General features: G+C 40.5%; 1 non-coding gene across 1 annotated transcript; it reads left to right on the top strand.

The window, feature by feature from the left end:
* The first annotated feature begins 947 nt into the window (after positions 1 to 947).
* On the top strand, positions 948 to 1,054 carry LOC127668286 (U6 spliceosomal RNA). The gene has a single exon (XR_007974058.1). It is a non-coding gene; the product is annotated as a U6 spliceosomal RNA (small nuclear RNA).
* Positions 1,055 to 23,318: the final 22,264 nt, after the last annotated feature.

Genomic DNA, 23,318 nt, shown 5'->3' with positions numbered 1-23,318 from the left:
GTACAAGGATGATGTAGCCTGTGGAAATTAATACAGGTGATTAACAAATCTTACAACCAAAGCGGAAACCACGCAATTTCAATAACTATGGAAAATATCCAGTAAGGTGATTCTTTTATGACATTGTCCACAGACTAGTCACAGGAGTACATTTCCTTCATTTAAAAGCATTTTCTACTGAGAGTTTCATGCTTAAGGACAGAATATCAATAGATCATTAGCAAAACAAGAGTATTTGCTCTCACCATTTTTAGGTAATGATTTCTAGTAACATGTCTTTCTATTACAATAAGGTATAATATTAAAAGAATCATAATTAGATTGAGAGTCTGGTAGTGATAGCAGCATGTGTCACTTGAAGGCTTGACAACAGCGTCAGTGGGATGAAAGACACCAGAAGTAAGTTCACATTCTTACAGCAGGGCCTGAAGGCAATATGGGAGGAGAATCAAGTCTTTTCAGCTGTGGCTAAAAGAAGTTTAAGTCCTTACTTCATACCACATGAAAAAGGAAATAGAAATGGAGCATTAATCTAAATATCGACATAAAACATAGATTGTCTAGAAAAAAAGCACAAGGTAAAAGAGAGCATTAGAGTAGGCCTCTATTTTTAGCAAAGTTTAGAAACCACTCTGAATTAAAAATGACAGACTAAACTTTTGAACTAAAATAAAGTCTCAGAAAAAAGCCTTGTAAAGAAAACCAGGAGAAAAGACATCCTCTGGGAGGAGGCATCTGCAACAAATACATCTGGGAAAAATATTTTCATATAGGATACATAAAGAAAATTTACAATTTAATAATAAGATGGCAACCCAATTAAAACTAAAACTGCAAGAGAACATGTTTACAGTGTGACTCCTTTGCCTCCTTTATATAGTAACTGGTTCCTCTCACATCACTTTCCTGCAATATATGAGCATCTATCCTTAAGACAGGACAGCATCGTGCTCGCTTTGGCAGCACATATACTAAAATTGGAACGACACAGAGAAGATTAGCATGGCCCCTGCGCAAGGATGACACGCAAATTCGTGAAGTGTTCCATATTTTTATTGTACTTGAGGTACTAGCTCGGGCAATTCGACAACATAAGGAGATCAAAGGGATACAAATAGGAAAGGAAGAAGTCAAACTATCATTATTTGCAGACGACATGATCGTCTACCTAAGTGACCCAAAAAACTCCACTAGAGAACTCCTACAGCTGATAAACAACTTCAGCAAAGTGGCAGGTTATAAAATCAACACAAGCAAATCAGTGGCCTTCCTATATTCAAAGGATAAGCAGGCTGAGAAAGAAATTAGGGAAAAGACCCCCTTCACAATAGCCACAAACAGTATAAAGTATCTTGGGGTGACTCTTACCAAACATGTGAAAGATCTGTATGACAAGAACTTCAAGACTCTGAAGAAGGAAATGGAAGAAGACCTCAAAAAATGGGAAAACCTCCCATGCTCATGGATCAGTAGAATCAATATAGTTAAAATGGCCATTTTGCCAAAAGCAATATACAGATTCAATGCAATACCCATCAAAATCCCAACTCAATTCTTCACAGAGTTAGAAAGAGCAATTATCAAATTCATCTGGAACAACAAAAACCCCAGGATAGCTAAAACTATTCTCAGCAACAAAAGAAAATCTGGGGGAATCAGTATCCCTGACCTCAAGCAATACTACAGAGCAATAGTGTTAAAAACTGCATGGTATTGGTACAGTGACAGGCAGGAGGATCAATGGAACAGGATTGAAGATCCAGAAATGAACCCACACACCTATGGCCACTTGATCCTCGACAAAGAGGCTGAAAACATCCAATGGAAAAAAGATAGCCTTTTCAACAAATGGTGCTGGTTCAACTGGAGGTCAGCATGCAGAAGAATGCGAATTGACCCATCCTTGTCTCCTCGTACTAAGCTCAAATCCAAACGGATCAAGGACCTCCACATAAAGCCAGACACTCTGAAGCTAATAGAAAAGAAACTGGGGAAGACCCTTGAAGACATCGGTACAGGGAGAAAGTTTCTGAACAGAACACCAATAGTGTATGCTCTAAGAGCAAGAATTGACAAATGGGACCTCATAAAATTACAGTTTCTGTAAGGCAAAGGACACCATCAAGAGGACAAATCAGCAACCAACAAATTGGGAAAAGATCTTCACCAATCCTACATCAGATAGAGGGCTAATATCGAATATATATAAAGAACTCAAGAAGTTAGACTCCAGAAAACCGAACAACCCTATTAAAAAATGGGGTACAGAGTTAAACAAAGAATTCTCACCTGAAGAACTTCGGATGGTGGAGAAGCATCTTAAAAAATGCTCAACTTCATTAGTCATTAGGGAAATGCAAATCAAAACAACCCTGAGATTTCATCTTATACCAGTCAGAATGGCTAAGATTAAAAATTCAGGAGACAGCAGGTGTTGGAGAGGGTGTGGAGAAAGAGGAACACTCCTCCACTGCTGGTGGGGTTGCAAATTGGTACAACCACTCTGGAAATCAGTCTGGCTGTTCCTCTGAAAACTGGGCACCTCACTTCCAGAAGATCCTGCTATACCACTCCTGGGCATATACCCAGAGGATTCCCCACCATGTAATAAGGATACATGCTCTACTATGTTCATAGCAGCCCTATTTATAATTGCCAGATGCTGGAAAGAACCCAGGTATCCCTCAACAGAAGAGTGGATGCAAAAAATGTGGTATATCTACACAATGGAGTACTATTCAGCCATTAGAAACAATGAATTCATGAAATTCTTAGGCAAATGGATGGACCTAGAGAACATCATACTAAGTGAGGTAACCCAGACTCAAAAGGTGAATCATGGTATGCACTCACTAATAAGTAGATATTAACCTTGAAAACTGGAATACCCCAAACATAATCCACACATCAAATGAGGTACATGAAGAAAGGAGGAGTGGCCCCTGGTTCTGGAATGACTCAGTGAAGCAGTATTCGGCAAAACCAGATCGGGGAAGTGGGAAGGGGTGGGTGGGAGGACAGGGGAAGAGAAGCGGACTTACGGGACTTTCGGGAAGTGGGGGGCTAGAAAAGGGGAAATCATTTGAAATGTAAATAAATTATATCGAATAAAAAAAATTAAAAAAAAAAAAAGACAGGACAGCATCTATTTGGCTCCCTATTGCTTCCTTGAACAACTCTTTTTTATGTATATTAAGATTTATTATTAGATGTATTCTTTATTTACATTTCAAGTTTTGTCCCCTTTCCTGGTTTCCTGCACCAAAAACCCCCTAACCCATCCCTCCCCCCCCCCCCCCCTGCTCACCAATCCACCCACTCCTGTTTCCCTGTCTTGGCATTCCCCTACACTGGGGCACTGAACCTTCTCAGGACCAAGGGCCAACAAGACCATCCTCTGCTACATATGCAGCTGGAGCCATGAGTCCCTCCATGTGTACTCTTTGGTTGGTGGTTTAGTCCCTGGGACTTCTGGGGGTACTGGGTGGTTCATATTGTTGTTCCTCCTATGGGGTTGCAAACCCCTTCAGCTCCTTGGGTCCTTTCTCTAACTCCTCCATTGGGGACCATGTGCTCAGTTCAATGGTTGGCTGAGAACATCCCCATCTGTATTTGTCATGCACTGGCAGAGCCTCTCAGGAGACAGCTATATTAGGCTCCTTGTCAGCAAGTACTTCTTGGCATCCACAATAGTGTCTGGGATTGGTAACTGTATATGGGATGGATCCCCAGGTGGGGCAGTCTCTGGGATTTTTCTTGTACAAGTCTTTGAGGCGAGTGAGACCCTTTTACTGTGCTCCTATGTAGGTCTTCTGATTCTCTCACATTTTGATTAACAAGAGACTCAATCTGTCTTCCAGCCTAGAAATATTTTCTTCTGTTGCCACTGATCTGTTGTTTAATCTGCTCACTCGCTAAACGTGTCTCTCCTATCAGAATTTTTTCCTTATTCTCTAAGGATTTCATAGATGTATAATATGATTATAGGTACTGGAGGTTTCTCCCAAATTCTCCATAGTCTTCACTATTATGTTCTCTTCCCAAATCCATTTCCTTTTATTTTCCTTTTCTTTCTTTTCTCTTCCTTCCTTCTTGCCTTCTTGCCTTCCTTCCTTCTATTTCTTTCTTTCTTTCTTTCTTTCTTTCTTTCTTTCTTTCTTTCTTTCTTTCTTTCTTTCTTTCTTTTTCTCTCTTTCTTTCTCCTTTCATTCTTTCTTTTTCTTTTCTTTCTTTCTCCTTTCTTTTTTCTTTCTTTCTTTCTATACCTTCCTTCCTTCCTTCCTTCCTTCCTTCCTTCTTTCCTTCCTTCCTTCCTTTCTTTCTTTCTTCATTTTTTTCTTTTTTTGATAGCCCCCTATATCTGATTAGTGATAGATATTTGTAAATGTGGGGCTGTTCACTGGCATGTAACCACAGTCCCCCAAAGACTAACTCTTCCTCTCACACTAACTGCCAGCATTGTCTCAGTCAGAGGTGGGGCCTTTTGAATTTTTTTTGTCTATTCAGGAATTTTTGTTGTTTTTGTGTATTTCTGATCATTTGCAGTTTGTTTTGATCTAGTGTTAAACATTTGTAGCACTACATGTTGTGAGTCCATGAATAAGAACAGTAGTCCTGTGAAGGTCAGAAGGCAGCGTCTCATGGCATTTGTCCTGATCCAATGGCTCTTACACTTCTTTCCTCCTTAATTGTAGTGTTCCCTGAACCTTGGCTAAGGGGGATGGCACTGACCTGGTGTCCTAATAGTGTGGGCATTCACTGTCACTTATCCTCAGCACTCAGATCAGTTATGAGTCTCTAAATTAGCTTTTATCCACTGCAAAAAATTAGCAATGTTGAGAACATCTCAGGTCTACAAGTATAAATATTTAGAATGAAGTCTGACCACATGTCCACTCAGCAAATCACAACAGTGGGTTGTTGTAGAAACTTAACTATATCCTTTGTCAGATTTGGTTATATTTTACTTACTGTCTTTTCAGTTGCTTTATTTTCCACATTGTGAATGTAATTTTTGTTTCTTTTTATGACTTTAGCCATATGCTTAATGCTCCTGTTTTCTGACTGTTCTCTCTGCCTCCAGGCAAACTAATACTGCTGTGTCCACAGACTCATGGAGAGTGATGATTTCCAATTTTGTGGTTATTGTTTATTTTAAATATGGGAGTGATATAGTCAAAAGGCCTATGCTGAGCTTCTTTCTTCTCTTGAAAATTGCTCTTGTTGTGAGGTACAAGTATTTTCCTCAAGAGAATTCTTGGACTCCAGTGGGAGTCTTCAGCCCAAAGCCAGATATTTTACTTGTGTGCAGTTTCTAGAACCATGTAAATCATGTCACATGGAGCTGTATGTCCACAGAAGGCTAGTCCTGAATTTTCTGTTCCCCAGGAAGATTCTGGTTCCTGCCAGGTCCCTTGAAAATACTTTTTCTCTCCTCCAAACTTCTTTTTGTTCCATCCCATTGAAATGTTGAATTATAAACACGTTATTTTTTTATTTCAACTTTGGCTGGAAAAAAGTGTAGTGAAGGCAGAATCTAAATGAAACTCATTTAACAGTTAATAAAAAAATCTGTGAAAATGGAGAATTTGTTGACTCAGATACCTTGAGAAGATTAACTCTGAGCCTGCCAATATATCTTCTCAGATAAAAAGGAAGGTATTTTCAAATATGAGCATACCTGTTAGCATAAAATGGAGTTAAATATGAATTCTGCACCCTGTCGTCATGGATTGTAGGTTTTAATTGACTTGCTGAAGTAGGCTGTGGCCCTTTCTGATTATATTGACAGGTTTGTAACTGCTCTACAGTATTACTAGGTCTTTTGATTTGAGTTTGACTCTACTCTGAGCTTGGCACCTAACAAATATGCTTAGGATATTTGTTCCATAATATTATGTTTATTATGTCCTATTCCAAACTATAGGATTATTAAAGGTTGATCTTGCCCACCTACTCTGGCAGTGAATTAACTTATAATTTCCAGAGTGTAATATCTCTGATTTAGACCTAACTAGCTTCATAGATGGAAAAAGACTTAAAATAAATCTTAAAATGATGCAGGCAGATAAAAACCATAGCTTAGGTTATAAAATATTTACAGCTGAAAACAGGTCACAGATTTGTGTGAAAGGGGAGTCTAAGTTCTTGGGTCGGCTCAGTCATCTTTGTCTAGGGAGTTCAGAACTTCAGCAGAGTCAAGGTTCTGATCACCATATGGTTTGGACCCAGAACTCCCCTCCCTATTCTCATTACTCTTATGACCAAAGCCCACAGGTCACAAGTGGTAACTGTATAGTTTGTCAGTTCTGCCTATCTGGAATTCTATTGGCAAGAGTCCCCTTCTTGAATAATTCGTTGATAAACATTATTCTCAAGAGACATTTGTGCAAGATTTAGGAGGTAGATGTTTGGGGTCATTTAAGTATATGTGCAGCAGGTCCATGTGTGGTCACCTTGTCAAGCTCTACCACCTTGGCATTGGCATAAATCTATTCCTGAGCACTTTTCCTGGAGCTTCCTACCAAAGACACCAAGTTCTGCACAAGGACTAATATTTTTGCAAGTGGAATTTGGTGGAAGGTAGCAGAAGTCAGATGTAGGTTTTAGCGCGTCCTTAGTGGTCCCAGCTCACCCCACCTCTCCTCATTTTGTGTCTGCCTTTCTTTCCCAAGTGACAGACTGCTCACTTCCTCTCTTCTCTGCACCTATAGGTGCTGACTTGGTCACCAGCTTCGGTGGTCCTTGTGACAAGCTCATTACTCTGATACCTTCTGAGCAGTGTGCTTCTCCTATTATTTTGCCTTGTGCATTCAGCCCTAGTGCAAACAGAAAAGTATCATGTTCCAAAATCAGTAATTCTTTTGTATCATCAATTCATAATATCAAGACTTGTGAAAATTTTCACTTTATGATATTAACCATTTCTAATGATATAGGTTTGGCTTTCTCTTGACTTTAATGGATCTCTCTCTATCACATTATAGAGAAGAGGGTCAGGGAGGAGACAAAAGAAATGTTCTCATATGGTTGCAAATAAAGGAGAAATGACAGATTCTTATTCCTTAATGAAACTCTGAGTGAGGTCTTTATTAGTAACCCTAGAAACCCCTATGACATTTATGGAATCCACATTTAAGTTTTTATATATGTTTCCATTTTTGATATTTTGCCACCTCATTTGAACATTTCATTTTCTTTCCAGTAAATTTTCATATGCATGTGCTGACATGAATTCTTTTGTGGAGAAGTTGTATTTCTTGGTAGAAGGGGCATTGTTGGTATCATATTATCATCAGTAAATGAAGTCTTTTCATTCATCACCCCAAAATCATCTTTCCAGCATGTGCATCTTCCAGGGAAACCTCCATGGTCAAACTCTGAACAGCATGTGAGAAATCACCCACCCCCTGGCCCTTACCTGTATCCCAAAAATGCTAATTGGCAGAGACTCACTATCTTCCCAAGATTTGGTTCACCTGGAGATCAGTGGCAGGCTCTACTCCTTGGAGCAGAAGGAAAGCACAAAGCTGATAGTCTGTTCATCCTAAGCCACCTAGGACAAAGAGTTGTCATCACAAAGTGGCTTACTTTCCTTTTGAAGATAACACAGTTGAAATTCTTATAGAAAAAAAATCCTAGCTCTCAATATCCCTTATTACCAATTCCGTGCTGAGCCAGCATTAATTATAAAGAGTCATTAGCTTATTGGAGAATGGCTCAGTGTGTGCCATCTCCACAGGCTAGAACAATCACCAAACACATTAATCAGATTGTTTATCCTGGTGAAAGTTGCTTGCTCCAGGGCTGTGGACAAAGGGCAGAAGAGCTATTGAGACAGAATGCTCAGAGAGGTCCATTCTATCTGCAGGAGATAGAGACTGGGTAGAAGTGTGTATTTCTCCAGGACTCACAATGCAGTTTGATATAGCATGGAAACTGCTTCTCCCAGTCTAATTTATGTATAGCAATACTTTTCTGTTTTCATCTAATGGTTGGAATGTCAGCTGAAGATCTTACTATGTCTCTTTTTTAATTGGAATGCTTTCTTCACCTCTGACAGAAGCAGATACAATTATTCCCCTTTCTTGCTTCCAGTACTTGTTGTATTTCCTTTATTTGAATTATGTGTGAGTATTTCTTTGTCTCCCTGGGTGTGTGTGTGTGAGCATGTGTGTGAGCATGCGCCAGTCTTCCCCAACCACCCCCCCCCCCCCGCAGAGTGAGAAAGAGAAATAGATGAACAGAGAAAAAAGAGAGATACAGATATACTCATAGAGACATACAGAGAAACAGAGAAAGATATGCACATACACATACATATACAGCAAGAGAATGAGAGTGATTAAAGTATAGATTAAAAATGTCTTTCCTTTTGTGAGAAAATGTACAGTTATCAACAGGTAAGATGACAGAAGAAATATTCCACCAATCATAGTTTTATAAATTTCTAAAAGGAAAAAATGAATGGGCTTTGAAGATGACAATTTTAGGATTAATAGGACATCTGTGATATTGATATCTATAGTGTTTACTCCAATCCTGTATGACTGCTGCCCTCCCTCACCATGTGATGGAACTCTTGATATATAAGCCAGGTATTTCTTTTTATGGAGATTTTCAACTAAGTCATTTGAGTGAAGAAATGTCCACTTAGTTAATTAGCAAGTTGCAGGGACTGACCTAAAATAATACATCTATTACTTATGGTCTAGTTACCTAAAGTTAGATTACACAGGGAATGAACATTATCTCTAGTCAATATCAAGTTATACAAAGGATAATGTTAGGAATGATCATATTCCCAACTGGAAGAAACATCCCCAAACCAAGATGTCATGACATCTCTTGGCTAAAGTCTATTCTCCCTGTATTTGACTTTGACATCATGTATTACACATTTGTGGGATGACTTGAGTGCATGGTGAAGAGTTTCATGGTACTGGAGTAAGATTGAGAGGTAAAAAACAAAAACAAAAACAAAAACTAAACTCAGCTCACAAAAGTCGATAGGCATAATGGCAAAAATATTTCATTGCAGATACCAGGGTTTGATTCTAGTACTGTCACCATGACAATGTCCCTTCAATATGATGAGCTTCATTTATGTCATTTTTTAAGTGAGAAGAGTAATCTGCCAACGGTTGGTGTGTAATTATCCAATAGGAGTTTAAGGAATCCTTCCTTTTCACCCCCATTCACATGAGGAGGGAAACTATAGAGAAAAAAGCAGAAGTCCATATTTGTATCTGGGAACTTTTCAAGGCCAGTTTATTCCTTGTGTTTCGATAGAATATTGTCTCACTTACTTTTCTGTTGTTGTGATATAACAGCACGACCCAGGCAACTTCTAGAATGAAACGTTTCCTTTGGGCTTATGGTTGCAGGGAGCTTAGGTCCATGGTGACAAGTGGAGTTAACAGGCAGCAGACGACTAGAACAGTAGTTTCACCTACAACACAGCAATAACCTGAAATGGTTCCAGTCTTTCAAAACTTCAAAGCCAGTGGCATACTTCCTCTAACACGATCCTAATCCTCAACAAGCAGTCAGAAACTGGGACCAAATATTCAGTGTGAGGGATTTATGCAGAACATATATTCAAACCACCACAAATATATTATGTGATAATCCAAGTAGCTAGTAATATTGTGGAGTAGGTAATAAATGCCCACACACAGTATTTATATTGACATACAGATATTTTAGCTTTCATATAGACTGAAGCCATCTTGCTCATAACTCCCTTTAAGTAAGTTCAGTCTTGGCACAGAAAATGCCAATTTCTTCCAAATATTGTGCTTGGAGAAAATTATTGGAGCAACTGTAGATATTTTCCTTTGCAATGATCTATTGGCATCAGTGTTTATTGATGGGTCCATACTATTAGCTACAATAAAATAAAAAGTAAGGCCTAATCCCAATGAAATTTTAGGACTCACAGGGCCATCTTCTCTTAATATGCATTTCTTTCCATTCCTGGGTTCTATTTCTCTGTGAGAATGAAGAGGCCTTGTTTCTGGAGAGTGTATAAACTACAGAGCAGAGAAACTCACTATCTACCAGTGTCAAAAAGCAACAAGTGGTTCAAGTAAATAAAAAAGCTTGTCTCAACACATGTCAGCAGAAAGCTGTCTAGTCAATAATGAGATGGGTGTCATAGAAACATGGGGGTAGAAGCCTTTGATAGGAATGAAAGTAAGAAATGGGGATATGGTGGCTTTGGTTCATCTTCTGGAGGCAAGGCTACCAGGTGACTCAAAGAAAACAGACTTTAACAACAGCAGTGGCCAACTCCTAAGTAGATGACCTGAAGCAGTCATGGACAGTATTTCTTCCCACATATGTTTGTTTGTAAAAAGTAACGCAAAATAGTCAAAAGACATCAGAAGGCTTTGGTTCCAATCTCAGTGTCACTGTGTAGCCTCAGGAATATCAGTGTCAATGTGTCATGCTGACCTTCACAACAGTATCCCCAATGCCCCTCAGACAGGGTTAATAGGATTTCATATGTCTAGCAGATAAAGCAGTCCTTATAAGCCAAGAGCAATGTTAAGAAAGGATCTCAAGCATCACTTCCTTGTTGTGCAAACTTTCCTTATTACTTTTCCCTCCAACCTAGCAAAATAAAATGCCATTATTTAGCATCAAATATCTGTGAATGAGGCTGAAGGGCTATGTACTAGACACATACACACACACACACACACACACACCTACCCCCATACACACACACCCCCACATATATATATAAATTTTGCAGTGTTGGAGATTGAAGCTGGAGACTTGTAGATGCTAATCAAGAACTCTATATTGAGCTACATCCTCAGCATTATGGTTTTTCCATCCTCATCCACTTAACTCATATACCATTATGTGCTTATTTGTGTTCATGTTCATATTATAGACCTATCCATATGTATATTGTATATGTCTTACATGTTAATGGCATAATAAATGTGTATAGGCAAATATATTTCTACATACAAAGATAATGAGAGAATGAAAGTTCATGGGCTATTTATTTATTTATTTATTTATTTATCTTGTATGTGTTTCTGTGTCCCACAAACATACTTCTTCATACCTATGCCTAGTACTCTCTGAAGCCAGAAAAATAAAAACAGACCCCTTAGAACTAGAGTAACACACAGTTGTGTGATCCATTATGTGGGTGTTGGGAATTGAACCTGTATCCTCTGTAAGATCAACAAGAGCTCTGAACCTGTGAGCCATCCTTCTAGCTCCAGGTCTATGGTTTTTAGCAGGTGAATTTCTAGTTTAAACTTCACAGGCAAATTCTACTTCTGGTGTGGCAACTGGGATTCTGCTTTAACTCTACCCCTTCCTCTCTTTGGGGCCCAGCTGTTAATGTGATCATGTTTCCCACAGACATATATGCTTCAGATCAGGATTCCCCCTTAAACATTTCCTTAAAATGTACCTTTCCAGAGAAACACGGGACAGTTTTTATGAGTTAATCCATCCCAGCAGAGGAGAGAGGCACCAGAGCTAGGAAAACAGGCACAAAGGAGGGATCATGATGCTGGAAGGCAGGTGTGAACTGGCCCAGGTTGGCCTCTGTTCTATTCACTTAGCATAGGGTTGAGACCACAACCTTGTAAGTGGTTTTCTTTACCATGAATGTTTCTGCAGCCTCACACTTTAAACACTTGTAAAAATGTTGTCATTGTCAGAAATCTCCAAGGATAATTCTGAGATAAATGTTGCAAGGGGGAAAAAGAGAAAAAGAAAACCTTCCGAATTCTGTCTCAGAGGTCTCGTTTACCACAAGCAGATGTTCTTTAGAAAGATGACGGGGACACCAGTACACTTCTTTCTGCATGGGAATATGCCCTTCTGGTTTCGACCATCTCATTAGTTTGTGTGTTCATAGGAGGGCAGGCCAGGCCAGGGAGGAAGCAGCTAAAGTGTAGCTGAGAGGGCCTTGGGTGACATTAATAGAAGAATGGGCAGGGAGTATGGTACACTGTCCAGTGAGGTGGATGAAGGGCTGTCTTTGCAGGGAATAATGGTCCCCGGAGAGTGTGAAGGGAAAGCATGAGGGGAAATCAGTGCCTAGTGACCTTGTGAAATTTAGCCCTTTATTAGGTCTGATGTGGCTTGATTAACAGGGTATCTCTAAATTGGACATAGTCTAAGGAAAGGGAGGTACATGCTGTGAAGCTGGAGACTCAAGAGAGACATTTCACTGTTGAATAGGAAAAGAGATCCTGGTTAAGATTTAGAATACAAGCACACAAAGAAAGCAATCATTGGATTTCTCAAGTCCTGGGTAGTCATAGCCATAAGAGTTCTTATTCTAGAAAAGAGACAGCTGAGTTATCTTTACACGGTCAGTTCTTATAGCAGCAGAACACAATTCTCAGGTAGCATTCTGCCTTGTTAAGGGTTCCATAGAAAAACTGAGTTATTGACACAAAAGATTTTGCCTTTTTGTAGGGTTTGAGTTTACACAAGTCTCTGGCTAGTAGGAAATATTTAAATGGAGCTCAGAGAGTAGAGTTGAAGGGGCAACACTGGTGAAGGGGCAACACTGACATAAAATCTAAGACTGAAGAGACATGATGATTTGCTTACAGTCAAAGATCCAGAACCTGTGACATAATTTGCAAAGAACTGAAAGAAAGTAGCATGAGATAGAGCATACAAGGTTGTGGTGGATTGAGTAAAAAGGGCCCCCTAGGCTCATATATTTGAGTACTTGGTCACCACAGAGCAGAACTTTTTGGTAGGATTAGGAGGATAAGGAGGTGTGGCCTTGTTGGCTATAGTGTTCCACTAGGTATCACTAGGTACTTTGAGGTGTCAAAAGTCCATGCGAGGCCCAGTGTCCTTCAGCTCGTGAATCAGAATGTAGTTCCCTGCTACTCCTACAATACCATGCTCCCTACCATGATGATAATGGGCTAAGCCTCTGAAACTGAAATCCAGGCTCCAGTCAAATGCTTTGTTTTATAAGAGTTGCCTTGGTCATGGTGTCTTTTCACATCAATAGCACAGACTAAGAAAAGGATGCGTGATAGCCAGGTGAAGCAGTTCTGATGGATAGTTTTAATTGCCAAGTTGATTGATAGGGAGAAAGTCTTCTGGGTGAATCTGTGAGGATTAACTAAGGGGGAAGTTCCACTTTGAATATAAATGCCAGCATCGTAAGTTCTGGGGTTCTGGAGGGAAAGAAGAATGTTGGTTAATGCAGGCAATTTTTTAAGATCCCTGCCCACTTTCCAGTGTGCAACTTCTGTCTTGCACTGTGCCTCTCCACACAGCAAGAGTCAATGAAGTTTTAAAGCCTTGGAACTGAAGAGGGAGCATGTGTATGAGGAAAAAGAAGCTCTTATTTCTCTCAAGTTGTTTATTAGGAACTCTAAAAGAGTGGAAATAAAAACATTAGAAAAAAAAAACATGTAGAGCCCACCTATAGTAGGAAGACAGGGCATCAAATGAGGGTGAGGGGGGGGGTATCCCACAGTCACAGCTCTGACCCATAACTGTGCCTCTCTAAAAGAATTACAGGGATGGAAATGGAGCCCGAGGAAAAGAAGATCCAATGACAGACCCAAAGTGGGAATCCAGCTCAAGGGAAGGTCCCCAATTCTGATACTATTACTGAGGCTGTGGAGTGCTCACAAAAAGGGACCAAGCATGACTGCAACCAGAAGACCCAACAAGCAGCTGAAAGAGTCAGATGCAGATATTTGCACCCAACCAATGGACAGAATCAGTTGACCCCTGCTGTTGAATTAGGGAAGGCTGAAAGAAGCTGAGGGGAAACCCTGTAGGAAAATCAGCAGTCTCATTTAATGAGGACCCCTGAGATCTCTCAAACACTGGACCACCAAACAGGCAACATGATGTCAAAGATGATACACCTAATCCCCAAGAGATTGGAGGCCCTAGGCAGTTTAGGGGTCAGGTGGAGTGATGGGTGGGAACATCCACATGGAGTCAGAGAGGTGGGGGAGGGTATGGGATATGGAACAGTCAGAATATGGACAGGAGATGGGGGAATAAAATATGGAGTATAAACCAGAACGGAGAAGTGGGAAGGGGTGGGTGGGAGGACAGGGGAAGAGAAGGAGGCTTACGGGACTTTCAGGGAGTGGGGGGCTAGAAAAGGGGAAATCATTTGAAATGTAAATAAATTATATCAAATAAAAAAAATAAAAATAATTAATTAATAAAAATGATTCTCTTAGAAATAATAGAAAACCTACATAACTTAAACATTGGGAAAAGGAGTCGGGATGTCCTTGCTGTGTCAGGGGAATAGGAATTATGGAAAAGGAGTTGGAGAGCTTCAGCACAGCTGTACTTATGTGGACAATGTCCTTGCAGGTGCCCTGGGCTGCCTGGTGGAATGATACGATGGGAGCGAGGCTTGCATAGACCATGCCAGTGCTCAGGCAAGTTGCCCAACTTTGTGTCTCAGGCTATAAGGAACAGAAGAATGGCTTCTTTTGAAATCCAGTGTGCAAAGCCTGTGAATTTGTCACCTTACATGAAAGAAGAGGCTTTCACAGGTACAGTTAAAGAGCAAACCTTAAAACAGATGATGACCTTGCATGAATCTAGCCTGAACCACAGGGAACTTTCTCAGAATATTTCAGGGCACCTGCAACCAAAGCGTAAGTTAGAAAGACTGAAACCCAAGAGTATTTTGATGTGTTGTAGATGGGTAAATGTCAGAAAGGCCTACAGGGTCCCAAGAAATCCAAGGAACCCCAAGAAGTCTGAAAGACGATAGTGCCCCCAAGAACAAAGCCAGTCCCAGCTGGCAGCCTCTCCCACCAGTCTTTCCATCCTCTGTACCTTGTTTTGTTTCCTAGTGGCACACATGCCCCACTTAACATTTAGTGTGTTTTCTTTGCAATCAGTGACTCACTTTGCAAGCCTCCCTCCCCCCCCACCCCCACCACCACTACTTCCTTAGCTCCCAAGCTTTACAAAGGCAGGTTCTGTGTTTTTATGGCTATTTCTCATTCTTCCAAGAGGTGTGGCTCCTGCCAGGTCAATATTTAAGTGAGTAAATGGTTATAGCATGTGCCCTCCCAAGTACCCCATGTAGTAGGGTATGTATATTGGAGGGCATCAGGCATTAGAAGCCTGGCCTTTCTTAACCAAAGTGTCCCATCTCTCTCTAGCACCAGAGATAAAGTCTCAAGCTGTACATACTCTCTGCCTGGCCAACACAGGCCTGCTATAGCAGAGGGAAGCTATTTCCACAACACACAGATTGCCTGAGCTGTATGGATCACACCTGCCAGCTTCCGTTCATCTCCATGCAGAACCCCCCCCCCTCCTTTTTCGATTGTTCCATTTCCTTCCTAGTGAAGAGTCAGTTTATTTCATGCCAGAGTAGGCTTCAGCCTTGAATCACAACAGCTGACGCTATCCGACATCAATTGCCACAGCTTAAAGAGGTTTAAGCTTGACAGACTGCGAAGTCATTTGCAGGAGCTGAAGCTGAGTGACAAAATGCCCGTCATGAGACGTAAACCTGTCAGCAGCAATTACCCACAAGGGATTCCAGAGAAGCACAAGAATTAAACCTTGCAAATCCAAAAGGCCCCATTGGAATGATGTATTCATTGGGCATCATTTTGTGAAGGCACAGAACTGGACTTGAGATTTGCATAGCATATACCCACACATGAAGAGGAGAGTGTGTGTGTGTGTGCACACGTGCATGCACACGCAATGTTATTGTTAACTTGGCCAGAGTTGGTCAGGAGTTGTAGAGCCCGAGACAATTCACTGGGTCCACCGAGAGCCACCCATGTCTGTGTCACTGGTTCCTATCACCAAAGGTCATAAAGAAGCTTCTGGACCAAACCTGAGACTCAGCCACACTGGTCAGAAAATACTACATTATTTTAACATGGAGAGCAGAGGGGGAGAATGTTAGATAGTTATTTGCCTCCATATTCTCTTCCTGTCTGCGCACACCTACATTTCTCAGTCCCACTGGCAGTGAACAGAACCTCATGTCCATGTCTTATAGACAGAGCAAAAGTCTAAGTGTCATGTTAATGTCTCTCAGTTTTCATTTCTCTCTCTAATACCCACTCCTATGTTGGTGGGTGAGTGTGTAGAATTCCTACCAAGAAGCTCCCAACTGCTGATGAAGCTGTTAGACAAAGAATAGAAACATTCCTGGTGACTCTTGGAATGGACTCTCCTGCTTGATTGTACCGTGCCTCATTGGCAGACAGTATTATAAGGCAGTTGGTGGCTGCAGACAAGGAAATCTTCACTATGATTTGAAGGACAGGCAGGGTTTTAGCAGAGGAAAGGCATGATGGACAAGGTATCTGTGCTTGATAAGATGGTATTAAGGGGTAGAAAAAAATGTGTTTCTTCAAAGTCATCAAACATAGCAGGGAGCATGCACTTTCTCATTTTTGTCTACTAGACACTCCAAACATACTACATATCAAAGAAATTCTTGATTCAAAAATCTCCATCCTCTTTTATCTCCAAAGACATTTTCAATTTCATAGGTCAAAGTTCATGGCCATAACTTTGACCTCTGCTTTTCACACACAGTCTAGTAGAAAACTCTTAATGTACTAACAAATGATGCATAGACTCACACACCTTTTCATTCCCAATGCTGTAACAGTCCAACTGAAACCATCATTTTCACCTTCATTGCTTCTGATCTCTCTAACTGAATTATAGCTTTTATTCTTCGTTGTCTATTCTTTTGTTACTGGCTACTGGTCACATGGCAAAGAGATCATTCAGTAACCTGAAGTCAGACCACATCTTCCTTTTCCTTCTCAATAATGTCTAAATTCTTCTACCAATGAAAATGAAGATCTACCCTTCCATCACTTTTCAGAACTCGTTTCCTACTCGTTGGCCTTTTGCTGCCCTCTTTGCAGCCATCCTAGGTTCATTGACAACTTATCAAATTAAGCAATTTACCATCCTGGAACCATTGCACACACTAAGACTCTTCTGATAAGACTTCCACTGAACAAGTTCTCTGTCCTACTTCAGCTGTCCTAAGGAACATGACCTTTATAATGTGTTTGAATATGCGTTTCTACCACCAACTGTCTGCATGTGCTTTGTGACACGTTTCTGCATAGGTCTACTACACATGATGCAGGTCACATATTTCCATTTATTGTTGAGCTTGAGGAACTGGAGCATGAGTTAAACTGAACAGGGACTTAGAAAAGCAGCTATGGCTGTATCTTTCTGTGTTTATTTCCTGACCTTTCTGCAGCCTTAAATCATTGGCTTCTGCACACATTGTTTACAAGTACAAAAGGATTTCTAAGTCTGGAGCACTTAGGTGACACCTTGAAGGATGAGAAACATTTCTGCCAGATGAGATATCGAAGGTAGGATGAACTGTACTCTCTCTCTCTCTCTCTCTCTCTCTCTCTCTCTCTCTCTCTCTTTCTCTCTCTCTCTCTGTGTATGTGTGTAGAGAGAGAGAGAGAGAGAAAGAGAGAGAGAGACAGACAGAGACACAGAGACAAAGTCAGAGACTGCATATTTCTCTCATTGCTGCAGTGCAGTATCTCACCACCTATGACAGCACTGAGAAAAGGTAAACTTTTTCTGGTAATATAGATAAAGTTCCAAGTTGCAATCCAACCCTCAGGAGCATACAAGTTCTCACTTCAGGACTCTCCTGAATGGAAATACCATGCTGACTTCTTTAGCTTCAGATAAAAGAAATTACAGATTATTCTAGGCAAGCCTGGGTTGGGTATCCTATGTGGGGAGTTATTACATGGTGCCAGTAATGTAGGAATGTATTTCCTATTTAAACAATAATTCTCTATTGTTATTCAAACCAAGTTAAATTAGATGGTCATGGCAGGAGGTACAATCAGAAATGGTCCATTTTCTTAAGAGTTTTCCTTAGAAAACAGAAACTAAACAAGGACACAATGAAACTAATTGAAGCTTTGGACCAATTAGATTTAACTGATATATATAGAACATTCTATCCTAAAACAAAAGAATATACCTTTTTTTTCAGCACCTCATGGTACCTTCTCCAAAATCGACCATATAATTGGTCACAAGACAGACCTCAACAAATATAAAAAGATAGAACTAATCCCATGCCTCCTATCTGATCACTATGGAATAAAAGTGGTCTTCAATAGCAACAGAAACAACAGAAAACCCACAAACACGTGGAGATTGAACAATACTCTACTCAATGACACCTTGGTCAAGGAAGAAATAAAGAAAGAAATTAAAGACTTTTTAGAACACAATGAAAATGAAAACACAACATACCCAAATCTATGGGACACAATGAAAGCAGTGCTAAGAGGAAAACTCATAGCCCTGAGTGCCTCCAAAAAGAAAATGGAGAGAGCATACATTACCAACTTAATGACACACCTGAAAGCCCTAGAACAAAAAGAAGCTATTTCACCCAGGAGGAGTAGAAGGCAGGAAATCATCAAACTCAGGGCCGAAATCAATCAAGTAGAAACAAAGAGAACCATACAAAAAATCAACAAAACTAGGAGCTGGTTCTTTGAGAAAATCAACAAGATAGATAAACCCTTAGCCAGACTGACCAAAGGGCACAGAGAAAGTATCCAAATTAACAAACTTAGAAATGAAAAGGGAGACATAACAACGGAAACTGAGGAAATCCAAAAAATCATCAGATCCTACTACAAGAGCCTGTACTCAACACAACTGGAGAATCTGGAGGAAATGGACAATTTCCTTGACAGATACCAAATACCAAAATTAAATCAGGACCAACTAGACCATCTAAACAGTCCCATAAAGCCTAAAGAAATAGAAGGAGTCATAGAAAGTCTTCCAACCAAAAAAAGCACAGGACCAGATGGTTTCAGTGCAGAATTCTACCAGACCTTCAAAGAAGAGTTAACACCAATACTCTTCAAACTATTCCACAAAATAGAAACAGAAGGAAGACTACCCAATTCCTTCTACGAAGCCACAATTACGCTGATACCAAAGCCACACAAAGATCCAACAAAGAAAGAGAACTTCAGACCAATTTCCCTTATGAACATCGATGCAAAAATACTCAACAAAATTCTTGCCAACCGAATCCAAGAACACATCAAAACGATCATCCACCATGATCAAGTAGGCTTTATCCCGGGAATGCAGGGTTGGTTCAATATACGGAAATCCATCAATACAATCCACTACATAAACAAACTCAAAGAACAAAACCACATGGTCATTTCATTGGATGCTGAAAAAGCATTTGACAAAATTCAGCATCCTTTCATGCTTAAAGTCTTGGAGAGAACAGGAATTCAAGGCCCATACCTAAACATAGTAAAAGCAATATACAGCAAACCGGTAGCCAGCATCAAACTAAACGGAGAGAAACTTGAAGCAATCCCACTGAAATCAGGGACCAGACAAGGCTGCCCCCTTTCTCCTTATCTTTTCAATATTGTACTTGAGGTACTAGCTCGGGCAATTCGACAACATAAGGAGGTCAAAGGGATACAAATTGGAAAGGAGGAAGTCAAACTATCATTATTTGCAGACGACATGATCGTCTACCTAAGTGACCCAAAGAACTCCACTAGAGAGCTCCTACAGCTGATAAACAACTTCAGCAAAGTGGCAGGTTACAAAATCAACTCAAGCAAATCAGTGGCCTTCCTATACTCAAAGGATAAGCAGGCTGAGAAAGAAATTAGGGAAATGACCCCCTTCACAATAGCCACAAACAGTATAAAGTATCTTGGGGTGACTCTTACCAAACATGCGAAAGATCTGTATGGCAAGAACTTCAAGACTCTGAAGAAGGAAATGGAAGAAGACCTCAAAAAATGGGAAAACCTCCCATGCTCATGGATCGGTAGAATCAATATAGTTAAAATGGCCATTTTGCCTAAAGCACTATACAGATTCAATGCAATACCCATCAAAATCCCAACTCAATTCTTCACAGAGTTAGAAAGAGCAATTATCAAATTCATCTGGAACAACAAAAAACCCAGGATAGCTAAAACTATTCTCAGCAACAAAAGAAAATCTGGGGGAATCAGTATCCCTGACCTCAAGCAATACTACAGAGCAATAGTGTTAAAAACTGCATGGTATTGGTACAGTGACAGGCAGGAGGATCAATGGAACAGGATTGAAGATCCAGAAATGAACCCACACACCTATGGCCACTTGATCCTCGACAAAGAGGCTGAAAACATCCAATGGAAAAAAGATAGCCTTTTCAACAAATGGTGCTGGTTCAACTGGAGGTCAGCATGCAGAAGAATGCGAATTGATCCATCCTTGTCTCCTTGTACTAAGCTCAAATCCAAATGGATCAAGGACCTCCACATAAAGCCAGACACTCTGAAGCTAATAGAAAAGAAACTGGGGAAGACCCTTGAGGACATCGGTACAGGGAGAAAGTTTCTGAACAGAACACCAATAGCGTATGCTCTAAGAGCAAGAATTGACAAATGGGACCTCATAAGGTTACAGAGTTTCTGTAAGGCAAAGGACACCATCAAGAGGACAGATCGGCAACCAACAAATTGGGAAAAGATCTTCACCAATCCTACATCAGATAGAGGGCTAATATCCAATATATATAAAGAACTCAAGAAGTTAGACTCCAGAAAACCGAACAACCCTATTAAAAAATGGGGTACAGAGTTAAACAAAGAATTCTCACCTGAAGAACTTCGGATGGCGGAGAAGCATCTTAAAAAATGCTCCACTTCATTAGTCATTAGGGAAATGCAAATCAAAACAACCCTAAGATTTCATCTTACACCAGTCAGAATGGCTAAGATTAAAAATTCAGGAGACAGCAGGTGTTGGAGAGGGTGCGGAGAAAGAGGAACACTCCTCCACTGCTGGTGGGGTTGCAAATTGGTACAACCACTCTGGAAAGCAGTCTGGCGGTTCCTCCGAAAACTGGGCACCTCACTTCCAGAAGATCCTGCTATACCACTCCTGGGCATATACCCACAGGATTCCCCACCATGTAATAAGGATACATGCTCTACTATGTTCATAGCAGCCCTATTTATAATTGCCAAATGCTGGAAAGAACCCAGGTATCCCTCAACAGAAGAGTGGATACAAAAAATGTGGTATATCTACACAATGGAGTACTATTCAGCCATTAGAAACAATGAATTCATGAAATTCTTAGGCAAATGGATGGAGCTAGAGAACATCATACTAAGTGAGGTAACCCAGACTCAAAAGGTGAATCATGGTATGCACTCACTAATAAGTGGTTATTAACCTAGAAAACTGGAATACCCAAAACATAATCCACACATCAAATGAGATACAAGAAGAAAGCAGGAGTGGTCCCTGGTTCTGGAAAGACTCAGTGAAACAGTATTTGGCAAAACCAGAACGGGGAACTGGGAAGGGGTGGGAGGGAGGACAGGGGAAGAGAAGGGGGCTTACGGGACTTTCGGGGAGGGGGGGGCTAGAAAAGGGGAAATCATTTGAAATGTAAATAAATTATATCAAATAAAAAAAAAGACAAAAAAATAAAAAAAAAAAAAAGAAAAAAAAAAAAAAAAAAAAAAAAAAAAAAAGAGTTTTCCTTAGGAAGCTGCTATACTTCTCAGGAATGCAGCAATTTATCCAAACTGACTTTTTCTCCAAGCTTGCCAAGCTTGGGGAGGCATTGCCACTTTTGCTTTGTGCCCAGCTCATCACAAAAGCAAGTTTCTTTTTAAAGCCTGGTTCCTGTGATGGCAGCACAGGGTCCTCTGCCCTGGAAGTCACACTTGTGGTTTGTCTTCGAAATTGGTACATTTTCCTCTTGCAAGGGGTCATTTGCTACACTGGACAGTGACCTCGCCCTGCAGCAATCCCCAGCTCCTTCTTGAGATCACAGGCCATTTCATTCTATCATAGTGTTCTTTTATTACTCCCACAAGCATGCAAACCAAATGACATTGGGGCTGAAATCATTTGCTCAGCAAAGAAAATTGGCAGAAGATACAAGTTAAGAGGGAGGACAGGGGAAGAGAAGGGGGCTTATGGGACTTTCGGGGAGTGGGGGGGGCTAGAAAAGGGGAAATCATTTGAAATGTAAATAAATTATATCGAATAAAAAAAAATTAAAAAAAAAAAAAAAAAAGAAGGGCTTTGCCACCGATGGCTTGGTCTGATAATGCAACTTTCTCTGTCTCTCCTGTCCGTGACACATTCTTCTTTGCCTTCCTCCCAAAGCAAACAACCTTAATGGCGATTTCCCTTAAGCATAAGGAAAAGGGTATTTTAAGGGGAAGGAAAATAGTACAGGATTTATTGAGTACTTACCATGTGATGAGCACCTTGCAAGTATTATTTCACTATATTCTCCCCACAGGCCTCTGGAGGTAAAACTTTACCCCATATTTAAAGATGCAGCAACCCAAATGGAAGGAAATGAAGTTTCTTGCTGAAGGGCACACAGCTAGTAAATGTCAGTCAGGCATTTTATATAAGTCTCCACTTTCTAGAAACATCATCTGGGAACAGGAAGAAAGCAAAAACTAAGATAGAGAAGAAAGCCTTCATTTATATAGACATTGGTGCCCAAATGCAGAGGCACAGGGAGGGGTGGGAGAACAGCCCTGCTTGCAGCTTTCTAGAGGTAAAAGGCAGATAAATATTATGCTGGGGAAAAGACCACCGTTCCCTTTCATTTTTCCTTCCCTTTCATTTTTGTCTTTCTTCTTCATTGTCCTTTTCCCTCCTCTCTTTCCTCTCCAAGATCTGTTTCCCCTTTCTCCCTTTTTCCTTCTTCCTTCCCTCCCTCCCTTCTTTCCTCTCTCTATCCCTCCTTTATTCCCTTCCCCTCTTCCATACATTCATTCTTCATTTGTTCCTTCACTACCCACCCTTCCTCCATTTTCACTTTGTTTCTTCTTGTTCTCATCTCATTCTCGTTCTCCTCTTCCTCTTCCTCTTCATTCTCCTTCTCCTTCTCCTTCTCCTCCTCCTTCTTCCTAACCAGATCACTGAAATGAATCCACCATAGCTCCTACTTTCAGAGCAGATTTTAAGCTCTGGGATATGTTGTAGAGTAAACTGATATGGAGCCCAGGATTCCAGAAATATTTCTTCTTGTTAGACAGACATAATAATACCTAGGGTGGTAAATGATGAAGGGCAGGGTCTGTGGTGTGAAACATGTGCAGGAGAACCTAGTATAAATACTAGACAAAGTATGGGAAATACATATATGTTGCCAGCTATTCTACAAGTGAGAATGTGTAGTTTTCAGCCTGACAAGGAAGGTATCTGGTACCCTGGGCAGATAGATGGAGATGTTCAACTGGATCTATGGA

Source organism: Apodemus sylvaticus, chromosome 17 (genome assembly GCF_947179515.1).
Source record: "Apodemus sylvaticus chromosome 17, mApoSyl1.1, whole genome shotgun sequence".
In the NCBI taxonomy this organism is placed as follows: domain Eukaryota; kingdom Metazoa; phylum Chordata; class Mammalia; order Rodentia; family Muridae; genus Apodemus; species Apodemus sylvaticus.
Note: the sequence above shows the minus strand (reverse complement) of the source record. Positions and strands in the feature narration are given on the sequence as shown.